Source organism: Diachasmimorpha longicaudata, chromosome 3 (assembly GCF_034640455.1).
Source record: "Diachasmimorpha longicaudata isolate KC_UGA_2023 chromosome 3, iyDiaLong2, whole genome shotgun sequence".
Lineage (NCBI taxonomy): Eukaryota > Metazoa > Arthropoda > Insecta > Hymenoptera > Braconidae > Diachasmimorpha > Diachasmimorpha longicaudata.
Window position 1 is genome coordinate 4788633 of NC_087227.1, and position 13059 is coordinate 4801691.

Sequence of the window (13059 nt, forward strand, 5' to 3'; positions counted from 1 at the left end):
CAGCAAACGAAGTTGCATTGATTTAGAAAAATATTGCATTGGTTCTAGTCAAAGAAAAATTTATTTGATTTTCACTCGTTATTTCTCTCAGTTTATGCTTCAATCGTTGATTCTGAGGGCTCCAAGTACGAACCTCATGTTTCCATCAAATGTGGATTCGAATATATCGTATATTTGCTCGTATTCCCTGAGTAATTCATTGAATTCTAACAGTTATTTAAATGTATCGCCTTTCGTTGATATAAAAACTTATTGCAGGCGATATCAATGGAATCCCATCCAATAAAATCTTCTTAATAGAATTATGACCCATTTTGGGGGAAATATTTCATTATCTGCGCTCCATCGGGAACCCCCTGTAAAAAATAAAGAATTAAACCGAAACAATAGAATTCTATTATCATACGAAAGAACGTCCCTCCAACAAGATATATTTCTTAAAATCTACGATGTTTTTCTCCCAGTGTATCCGTAAAAAAATTCCCCTCCTCGCTCATTTTGAAAACATTTCAATGTCGAATGAAAACTCCAACAACTCTCGTAGACTAGGGTGAAAACGCGCAAAACAAGGAGAAAAGCCATTCCCCAGGAGTTATGCGTTATGATTCGCTATTCAAGCCACCCACACCCATCTAATAACATCACTTGTTGCTCCAACCATCTCCATCTCACTGGGTTTAACGGAGGGAGGCAAAACTATTGGCTTTGAGTGCCAGCCTCGCTTAACTAGCTCAAAGGATATTTACATGAATTTAGCCGTTATTATAATCATAAATGATCTAGCACAAAGAGCATAATGCGAAGACAATGCCAGAAAAATTATCATTCAATTTGTGCCGCATTTTTTAAGACACCTGGTACTGAAATCCTTAAGGATATTCGCGACCTTTTAATCGAAAACTCACGTTTTCCCTTCCAAATGGAAGCATTCCAGTCGTTTAATTTTTCGATTATTTAATTTTCTGTTTTATTATTTATTTATTCATTTTTAACAAAATTCGTTGTAAATTCCTGCAGGAATTTGCAAATGGCCATCGCCCAACGGTTTTTACCCAAGTATTTACATATATGTAAATTACATAAGCTATCATGTATCTTAATATATTAATATATTGATATATTATATGCATGACAGCTGATCTATATATTTATATATTATGTAATATATATTAATAGCTGATGTGAGAGGACTTGCATAATTTTACCATCTATTCCTTGGAAAAGGCCAGGACCTCCCCAGGAGTCAGAACCTATATTTTCAATTCTGATGGCTTTGGGATTGTCCAGTAAGGTATGCCGAGGGTAACGAGTTCGGATCCTAGGGGTGCGATCGTGTCACTTTGTTAATAAAGCTCGTTGACAATTTGGAAAGTCAACTATAGTATTATTCACAGTAAAAAAAATTGGTAATGCGAGAGGGATATGAAAAGAATGACGTAAGCAGTTCTATCGTCTCTCACTCCTCCCACCCCTTGAAATCCCATCCCCACAGTATATATTGGTACATTGCATGACCCTCCGATCGATTACACCCTCATCCCTCTCGTCCTACTCTCCCTTCGTACCTCTGCCCGCCTACTCAGCCAAGGTTTGTCAGGCTTTGCGGTGCAATCGGACGGAGTCCAGTGACCCGAATATACGAATTAATCCGTAATAGGTGAGGGTATTAAAAAGTACTTTTTTAACGGATGAAAATTATTTTTACATCATTTAATTCGAATCTATTTTCAAAATCATCGCAATTCTCGGAACTCGGTGAGTTTCAAAAGGAATACGCTAAATATTTTAAACGTATATATTATATATTATATATTATATGTTATATAAAGCAGCGGTTCTGAGGTACATATGTACGGATGCTTAATTTAAAAAACTCACGTGACGTTTTCCGTCACCGTTTTGATTGCTAAGGTATCGTTCAATTTAATTGAAGTAAATTTAATTAGTCAATAACATTTATGTTCATTGTAATAAAAAATTTACATATTTATGAAATAAATTCAAAATCTATATTTAATTCAATGAAATTTTATAATAAATGTTATTGAATGTTCGATTTATTATTTACTCCGTTCTTAACTTCACAGAAAATATGGGTTCAACGCTCAAAATCACTAAAATATCACTTCAGTTCAATATATTGGAAAGTTGAATTTTTCAATTTTTTTGCAATAATTATGCTTCCAACCTCGTTATACTCGAATTGCTATTTCCGTTCCTTCGACCAGACTTTTCTATAATTGTTATTCTAAAATTTCACTATTACAATATCACAATTGTGTGATTTTTTCAAATTTAATATAAAAGTTGAAAACTATCCAATATATATTGTTTATCCTGGACCATGCATTCTTTTTTTTGGCTGTATAAGTTCATTAAACAACAAATTCCTAATTGTGCGTCTAAAAATAATTCCACTCCTTTTTCTTTCACCACATGACATAAAATACGCACGCGATTATTAAGAATAGAAATCGATCGGTGACAAAAAACGTTACTCTCTTTTTTAAATGAAAGAATAGAAATATATACTGATATCATATACCTATATTACATACTCATTAGAGTACATGGAGCAATATGAGTATATACGTTATTTAGATGAAGTAGCCATGAAAAATAGCCACACCGACCATTAAATCTATGAACTAATTAAGAGTATCAGACACGTTCCATCCAGCCAGTGTCAGGAACTTGTACATTGTACACCATTGCCAAAATTAGATTTGGCGGCTGAGCACGGCTCACCGATAGACAGACAACGATCGAGTGTTATAACCAAACTCCCATTCAAGTTGATATCGATCGTTGCGCATATAGACATATCAACCTGGTTAGAATCTTCGTCGATCCTGAATCTCCAGTGTCGATGTACCAGCCATTGGCTGTTTAGTGTACAGGAACCACTGATAGGCAGTGGACACTATTGCGGCATTCAGTCACGTGGCGATCCCTATCACTATTTGATTATGGTTGTGAATCATCGTATTATCAGGAATATCACATTATCCTTGTCAATGCAAATAAGTGATGTTAATTAACAATGAGTTGATGAACGAGTATTTCTTGGTTGACTTGAGACCTGAAAAAAAGGCTCGCTACGTGCGTTAAATAATTGTTGAATAGTTATTTGTGGGTATTAGTTATAAATCTTATGTATTTATATGTTGATTTGTGGTAACGTTGAACGTTGTTCAATTTTTTTTCATGGAATATTTTCAATTGTTGTAGAGTATGAAAGGAAATCATTAGTAAAGTGCTGTTCAACTGCGTTGATTGAAAGGGTACATTCAATGCAAACGTAAATTGCAGAATAAAAAATTTAAAAATTGAGGTAAAATTTATAGAGATCGATTATCAAAATGAGGTGCAACTCGAAAAGTTCGTTTTACAGTCTGAATATTTGTGAATTTTGTACTGACAATCAATCATGTCATGTCTAGCTAAATTCGAATTGTTATCATTTTTTTTTTGGAAATTCAGAGTTTGAAGCCTTGAACCGCGAGGTGAATAATATTTTGAAATTATATTCCATGGGGGATGGAAAAACGAAGAGTTTGGTCGTTTAATAATGAAAATTGGCTGAATAATGTGGCTTTTATTTTAAAAAGTTATTTCTCTACAGTGAATTTGGTAAAAAATCTGATAAAATTTAGACGATCGATTTTAATTTATCCTGACTGCCAAAAAAATTGCAATAGTCTGAGAATGTTAGGCTAAACAATTTCACGATTTGATATGGAATCACTCATGCAGAATTTATTTATTTACAATTTTCCTTCAGAACAACAATTTTACTCGAATTTACTGGAAAGAAATTTCAATAAATTCATGAAATTGTGTTGAAAGTGGACGATCTCCCTGGAGATGAGGTATGTGTATGTACAAAACTATTTAGGTGCTTAGTACACAACTGTAAAAATTCTGAAGAAATAAATTCACGGACACATAGATGTAATGTACATTCCAAAAATGTATGGAAAGAACAAGTGGAAATGAGTTCTCTCCATCTCACTTGTTCTCTCTTTACATTATCCAGTCACCCCTCCATTTACCCACTTCCCAACTCTCTCCCTTCCTCACTTTACAAGTGAAGAAGGGACTTTCAGTCGGTGAATTCGTGAATATTTTACGGGAGAAATGCGTTGAATGACATTTCCTTGTATTTCATAACGGTAAATATGCTGATATGGTTGGTCCACTCATATATTTTTGAAATTTCAGAATGAATATTTCAGTACAGCGAGAAGTCTGTGTAATTATAGAATTGAGTGATTAATCTCTCATATTTCTGACTCCCACATGCTGATTTGGACTCATCAGCTGCACATGGCGATGCATGTGTGGAAAATATAAATTTGATTTACTAAAATTTTAATTGTACCTTATAACATACTCATTTTTCAACTACTTCACCGATTGCAGAAGACATTTCCAAGAGAATAAAATTATTTTTACCACAGTCGAAACCCCATAAGATTGTTGTCGTGTAAAACATCTCAGTGAAAGAGAAAATTAGTCTTAATGAACACTAATTACAAGTTGCAAATATTTTAGGAAATTTTCAATGTTGCCTGCACATGTGTGGAATTCGTTGACAACACGAAGTATTGAGTTTGTGTAGTGCAAAATATTTGATGGACGATTTTGGTTGAAATTGTTATGGGAAAAAGTAGAAAAAACTGACTGGATAATGATGGCTTTCTGTTTGAGATTTTCTGTTTTAAATTCGAGATGGAATTTTTTGACATTTGGCTAATTATTCGCGTGTTGAAAGGGAGGATGACGCATAAGCAATAAACAAAAAACAACAGCTCGATAATTTATCAAATGACAATTTTTCGACGTAGAAACCGCATCATTTAATGGAGCAGCAATAATTAAATCGGTTGACCGTTTTGCTTTCGAGGAATAATTACGGAAAGTTCATCATGCAATTAATTCAGTCAAACTATTTACTATAAAAAAATTGCGCCTCAATCTGGGCTGTTTTACAGCGCATAAACTTTTTGCAGTGACTATCGCGGGACGACAACCTTAAATACTGATTTAGCGATTTTTATCGGAATCGCTCGTCCCAAATCGCGGAAATTTTATCGTGTTTCGTTTTTATTGAAACGTGAAAGAATCCTGTTATTGAAAAACCAAATGCTGATTTTTCCGGTCAATTATTCAGTGAAAATTTTGAAAAATCAGAAAAAATCGAAAATTCATGAGATTTCATTTCTCAATTTTATCTGGACATTGTCTGGACGAAATACGCGAATGCTTAATTAGCCTAAACAAAAATTCTGTTGTCATAATTCATCGATTCTTCAACAATCATAGCTTAAGAATAAAAAAAAAATAAACATATAAATTATGGCTAATCCAATGGATTTATCTGTCACCTAAAAAATCCAACGTGAAAGTTGAAAAATGAAAAAGACGTGACATATGTCCCCAGAATTTCCGATGAAATTCTGTTCGCGTCTCAAACACTGCACTCTAATTGGCAAAAATCCGAGTGAGAAGAATAATCCTCAAAATTTCTAAAAAATTCAACGAGTACCATCTAGATTTCCATTACTGCAATAATTTCTGTTTCACTTGCTCTTCTTTCCACAATTTTCCAGATAAATTGTTCCTTTCACTTTACAAATTTCAAAGAATTGAAACATTACAGAAGCGCCACGTATGAGCGAAATATTGGATAACCATTCCTATCCTCCAGAGCCATTATCCCAAAAGGGAAAAAGAATAGTCGGATAAAAAGTATGTACACATACTCTCGGTATTTGAAAAGGACGGATTGCTGAAACGAATGGAATACCTTTCTCTTGCGTCTACCACCCCAGAAGGAAGGAACAATAGGGTAGTTTCACCGCGTCTTCAATTTCACCCCTCACTTTCCGATCCGCTAAGAAAGGAGTTCTTGTTTTTTGTCTTCTCATAAGGAGCAACCGTCTTCGGCAGGATTTTTCATTAAGAGCCCTGTAATTCTCCCAGTGCTACCGTTGAATGGCACCAAACAGTTGATTAGCAGTTGGAATTACGTTGCACGAGGATTTGTGGGGAAGATGAAGAACCGAGTAAACAAGGAGAACAAATTTTCACTTTTCATTATTGGAAATGTTCGTGAGTGAAAACACCAAAAAATCATTTCTGAATTTTAGAGAATTTAAAAGATCATAAATTTTACGCAATATATCTTGTTGGAATTGTATCCTTTTGTATGAAAATAGAATTCTATTGTTTCAACGTTTTAATTCCCTTAGAAATATCCTATTGCATGCGATTGAATTGCTATTGTCTGCAATAAGTTTTACGATCAACGAAATGCGATAGTCAAATAACTGTTAACATTCGACGAAATATTCAGGGAATACGAAACAATATACGATAGATTGGAACTCTTGTGATCGATGCATGAGGTTCATGTTTGAAGCCCTCAGAATCAACGATTGACACATACAGTGTAATCCCGCAGTCTTCTGAAGTGGCAATATATTTCATTACGTCAATTAACTATTCCGTTGGCACAATTGAACAAGACCGAATGGTTGCGTCAAAAAATAATCGTTCCTTTCTACTAAATTTTTCTCTCAGTAAATCGAAAAGTGATTTATTTCACATAAAATCGGGTCAAGTCGACATCTGTTTGAATTAAGTGGACAAATCGATTAAAATCAAACCGAAAAATCGAGACAAATCAAATCGACGTCGATCTAAATCAGACAGATATTCCGATTATTTCCATATTGGGTTTCCTGGTGATTATACTCCGAAATAAACTCCACTAGTGATTTTTCATTTTCCCAAGGTTCAAATTTTGCAGGAGGAAGAATTTCGACGATTTTTGCAATGTTGATAATTACCGAAGAAACTTAATGAAGTTGATAAGTGATATGCTAATCTTCTAGAAAAATACGATCTAGATAATGAGAACCTAATCATTATTGCCTGGCAATGATTGAATTGAAAAAAAATAGTATTGAAAAACCACAAATTCCCTCAAGTGACTGAATTAATTGATTGATTACCAATTTTCCCCCCACTGTGACCCTCATTTCTGATCCTTGGGGTGATGATTTACGACCTTAATATTCCCTTTAAATTCTAACCTTACGACTTTTTCCTTTGATCCTACCGCATGACCCTCATTCCTGGCTCTCGTGATCCTGATTTCGAATGACCATATCCGCAACTGATAGATAACCCATGATAAATCATCGAAATTTCCTCCCAATTGTTTAGTTAATATTTTCCGTTCAGCACCCAATACTTCGAACGTCTTATCCGACTTATGAGCCAGTGATCAACAACGAACTCATAATGTTGCCACCAGTATTGTGGGGCCACGCTGAGGTTCCTAGATGAGTCTGGTTTGCTGTGTACCTCGACGTATTTATACTTTTCATCCTTGAGTCTTCTGTCTAGAAGAATATTAAGAATTTAAAAAAAAATACTGATCCTAAATCCCAACCATTACTCATGTTTTCATCCCCCGGATAAGCCAGAGTAGCCAGATGTTGGTCCATGGTTCGCTTACCCTTGAGAATCAAAACGTGAGTCACTTGGCAGGATGGAGAGAGAGGTTGGGAGAGGGGGGGAGAGGTTTACTAAGCCCTGGTTGATAGAGCTGACCCAACATTGAGCCGACCCTGGCAATGGAGCCTCAGCCATCATTGAGAAAATTATTTGGTGGATTCCAACAACCAGTTGCTTCGAATTATTCATTCAGATTAAACAACTAGTTGTTGAAATGATAACAGAGAATCTAAAGATTATAATGATACCAGTAAAATCATAATAAGGAACGAGAGAGTCAGGAGTGAGAGGAAAGAAGAGTTAAAATTTAGAGAATATCTTCTTTAAATAATAATAACTATTATTATTTGAAGACGAAGAAGAAGAAGAAGAATTATTATTATTAAGTCAGGGAAGTCCCAAAACGATGAACCTCATGGATTTTTCAGGAGTAAATATGAAGGATATTGGGTAACTGCTACAGTGTCTGATTAACCTCAGGGGTAGGAATGAACAAGGAATAAAAGAAAGGTCGATGAAATCGGATTGAGACTTCTTTTCACTTGAACTGTGGACAGTTATTAATAATTATAGATGAGGTTATGTGAGTTGAAAATTAAATATTTGAATGAAGTCACTGTCTTAAACGATTCAATTTTGAGGTAGTTCCTGTTCACGAAAAACAGTGATAGCTTTTCCCTGATGGTTAAAATATTGTTTATTGATATACAATTTATGTCAATCATTATTGTCACTGTAGATCAATGAGATGATCACGACAAAAGAAAGCTATAGGAAGATCGACGTTGAAAAACATTGACTAGCAACTGCAGCAGGTTAGAATTTATCATCGGCCCCTGGTTACCCCATTTTATTTGTAAAAATCCTAATTAGTGTGGATTTTTCTAATATTGTGAGATATTTATTCTTAATAAGAGATGTGGGGTCAACTATTAGTTTGCTGATTCGTTACTTACATGACGAAATATCACCGCTATAAATTCACCTGCTCTGCTACTTTCCTCCACAATAAAGCACTGAAAACGGCGGTTTCTCACGGCTAGGGAGTCTGACGATTTATTTTGACGGTCTTTCGAGCATATCAGTCATGTGATTCCCTTTGGGAATTGAATTACAAGCACCATTCTGCCCCAAGTGTGGTCAGCACTAAAAAAACTGTTGATCGTTGTGAGGAAACTCCCAAAATCGCCAAAAATGCGACTGATTAATCGACAAACACTCTTGATCACCAACATCCGCGGCACTTTACCATCAACACGGAGTCTTCCAGCACAATTGTTTATAAAATCACTAATAAATGGTCGAAAATGGAATAAAAATCCAAACACTTCACAAATAAAATCGACGATATTCCAAGGATATATTCTTGCCATTTTATAATCCCTTTTCACACGAATTACTTGTGATAACTGAAAATATATGGGACAGTCCAGATTTCCCGTTTGGTGCGAAGGACCGGACGGCGACGTTGGAGCTTAGTGGGCGTCCCATGTAGGGGGCACTGCGCGAGCCGGCCGTTCAAACCCGCACAACTGATCTTACATTATTTATCTTATCGAATATTGTTTAAATTATTTTAGATATTTAGATCGTTCAATTCTCATGTGCTCTAAATAATGAACAACAGACCAACAACTTAACGTTTTTAGAATCGCGGGTTACTTATCTCGACTAGCGAAAATTGTTATTTATTAACAAATTCATTTAAATATTAGCACGCAATAAAAATACATCTGGAATGCGCAACCTTGAGATGTACCCAAAATGGCACTGAATTACCGAAAATTCAGCGCACCTTTCATCTTTTTATTGCATTTTGTTATCTTAAAATTTTGTATTTTCTCAATATTTATTAATATTTAGTATAACTTGATATTTCTCCCCACTCTATATCCTCCAAATTTACTGCAGAAGCTCTTCAAAGTAGCTCTACCCTTCTATTAAATGAAAAAATAATCGAAATTCCCACAAAGTTTTTAAAAGCTCGATCCCATTGGGGACCATAATTTTTCAATTTAATCATTTCTGATTTAAAAACAAAGTTGAAAAACCAGAGCCCACCAGTGTCTTATAGGAAAATCAACATTTCCTTTGTAGTCAAAGATTAAAATTTAATTTTTTAAAGAATTTTATTGACATTTCGTAGAAGGCAATGACACCCTCTACAAAACATTCTATCATTTGTCTATAAAAACAAAACGTAAAAAAAAATATCACTACATTCCAAAATTTCATTTAAATACCACTAATTACGTACAATTTTCTTCAAATTTTACTCAATCATTCAATCGAAAAATTTAGCTAAAAGAAAATATTTAAAACCAATGTACCCGACCGGTAAATGACCGACCTGACAAAAATGGCTGACAAAAATCGCAAAATGGAGAACCTTCCCCCTTTCTATTTCTCACTCAATGCCCCGATACATATCACCCAATTACCAATAATACGATGAATAATTAATTAATTTGATTGATTGTCCGAGTGATGAATATCAACTCCCATAAAACTAATCACTTACGCTTTGGACCTGTGCTTCTGAGGTCTATGTGCCCCATGACTACGAGCGGAACGTGAGATATGTGACTGAGGCACCACTGAGGTCGGTTCAGATAGTCCTCCGGAGATTTATGACCTATTCATTACGCTACGACACACCACCGTGTGGGCGTCACGCACCACAAATGCACAACCCCATGTGTTTACCATATACGATTTTCATATAAACGTTACATACGTGTATGTCCATGTATCCATGAGTTTATGCAATTGTTTCCATGTGTTTGAACGCACCTCCTCGTCAATGACAGTATCACGGGTATGTCCAGAGTGAATTCTAATGGAGATTGGAGCTCACTGATGTCCCTGGGACAGATACACTTTGTGTCTGAGGGACAGACATCGTGGATGAGTAGGTCATTTACCGACTGAGCGATACATTAGTGACAGGCGTGGGAATGGTTTGTTGTGTGAGGGGATTTCACGAAACACATACAGAGGAAATGGCGGGGCAGTGGTTTGGAGTGGCGGGCCACGGTATTTAATGGCCTTCAACCAACCGAATTGAATTACGGACCGAGTGTGTATGTGAAGCTTCGGGTTCCTGCACTGGATATTGCGCTTGGTCGATTTTGCCCAGTGGCTGACTGGAGAAGTACCTGAGATTGATCTCGACCGGAGTTCCGACCTGGCCAACCATCAAGGGAGAGAAAAATCAGGGGGTGTGGCTCGCTGGGAGCTCATCCCCAGGGATATCTGAGTTCTGGGTCATATGAGTGCAGGACCTGCGCAGGATTTGGATGAAAGTTGGGGCCTAGTGTGGAATTGTGGAGACTGTTTTGGAGGTTAGATTCCTGATTACAAATATTAATGGTATATTGACAGGGAGGTTGTGGTGTTATTGGACGTGGTGGTAACCCAGATCGATTTTTTACCGACCAGGTACGATCTGTTGAATATTTTTCGTTGCTAATCTCCAACTAATTGCGAGAGGAAAATTCAGAATCAATCAGACCCTACTCAGGATTATCCTGTTATGAAAAACAGACATCAAGACTATCGATATCTTGGAAGTCGGTTCCGCTGGTTTTTCATTGGTTCACGGCTGTCTAATGGGGCTCTTTGAAATTCAGAACTTATTTAATTTTGAGATTTTCAATAAATATTTTTATTATTACAACGCGTATTCGGTCTTATTAATAACAAAAAACACGACAATAAGTTTGATTGATTTGTCTATGAAAAGGATTAGAATGGATTATTGAGTTTCCTTCAGGGAAATACGAGAACTCTCCAGCGGTTTTTTAAAATAATTTTATTACCAAGTAGATAAAACTAATTTTGGCAATAAAAAAAATAGATGACTGATATGGTTTCCTGCAACGTATGAGTAGCTGAAGATTATTTGGAAGCGCCCCCTTATCTAGTACTCACTAAACTTCAGAATATATTTTAATTAAAAAAAATTTCTCCTTATAAAAAAGTAATAGAGCTTATGTCTGAAATGGAGATTTATAAAACGAGTATATCTAGTATGATCGACACATTATTTGATAAGATAAATAACATGTAAGATCGGTTGTGGGGGTGCCGGATTGTGCAGTGCCCCCTACATGGGACGCCCACTAAGCTCCAACGTCGCCGTTTGGTCCTTCACATCAAACGGGAAATCTGGACTGTCCCATATATTTTCAGTTATCACAAGTAATTCATGTGAGAAGGGATCATAAAATGGCAAGAATATATCCCTGGAATATCTTCGATTTTATTTGTGAAGTGTTTGTATTTTTATTCCATTCTCGACCATTTATTAGTGATTTTATAAACAATTGTGCTGGAAGACTCTGCGTTGATGGTAAAGTGCCGCCGATGTTGCTGATCATGAGTGTTTGTCGATTAATCAGCCGCATTTTTGGCGATTTTGGGAGTTTCGTCACAACGATCAACAGTTTTTTTAGTGCTGACCGCACCTGGGGCAGAATGGTGCTTGTAATTCAATTCCCAAAGGGAATCACATGACTGATATGCTCGAAAGACAGTCAAAATAAATCGTCAGACGCCCTAGCCGTGAGACGCCGCCATTTTTAGTGCTTTATCGTGGAGGGAAGTAGCAGTTCAAGCGAATTTCTAGCAGTGATATTTTACCATGTAAGTGACGAATTCGCAAAATAATAGTTGATATCACATCTCTCATTAAGAATAAATGCCTCGGAATAATAAAAAAAATCCTCGCCAATTAGTATTTCAATACATAAAATGGAGCACACACTGATGGAAAAGTCTAACCTCCTGCAGCTGTTAGTGTTATTCAACTTGAATATTCGCATATTTCACTCTTGTCTCGATTATCATTTTCATCTATAGAGACAATAATGATGGATATAAATTAGATACCAATCGAACCGTAATGACTAAGTTCCTGAATTTCTTAAAATGGCAGCTCACAGGCCTCACATATATTATATGTACATATATTTCCTGGTAACATGCCCACATATGTATAATCTCCCTATGCATACCATTCCATACGGGCATTCTCATGCCCCGATGATGTCGCAGAAAGACAATTTTTTGCAGAATTGAATTCAGAGTATTTCGTTCAATTATCGTGTGACGCCCAATAAAAAAATTAACCCTAAAAAAGAGAACGTAGGCAATGAATTTTAATTAATGTGGATAGACGGGAGGTGAATAATGCCTGCATTTGTGAGAAACGAATGATTTAATTCAATTAATTTATTAACAAAGGATTGGACGATAACTGTTTCACATACATACACGAATACCAAAATACGTACTGACACAATCCCCCAATTGAACTTATGGAATTTTTGTGATTACAGTGAATTGATGTGACACAAAATAATCAAAATATAAAACTGGACTGCTTACATCACTTGAATTTCATTGAAAAGCACAACTGGAAATTCCAGCATTGATTGAAGAGATGAACAATAAAATTGACGAAAGAGCTGAAGACAAAACAACGTAGGGACACGGAACATTAAACACTCGTAATTCTTCGATCGG

At 35.8% G+C, this 13059-nt stretch overlaps 1 protein-coding gene across 6 annotated transcripts in view; it reads right to left on the reverse strand.

Moving 5' to 3' along the window:
- Positions 1–13059, reverse strand: part of Dscam3 (Down syndrome cell adhesion molecule 3) — a 140323-nt gene that overhangs the window by 76066 nt on the left and 51198 nt on the right. Inside the window, exon 1 of one of the 6 annotated variants that reach the window (XM_064117209.1) lies at positions 8487–8810. The exons of the other annotated variants lie outside the window; for them this stretch is intronic. The gene's annotated coding sequence lies outside the window, so the exon portion shown is untranslated. Of the gene's footprint in view, positions 1–8486; positions 8811–13059 lie in introns of those variants that run through there. 6 annotated transcript variants of the gene reach the window in all.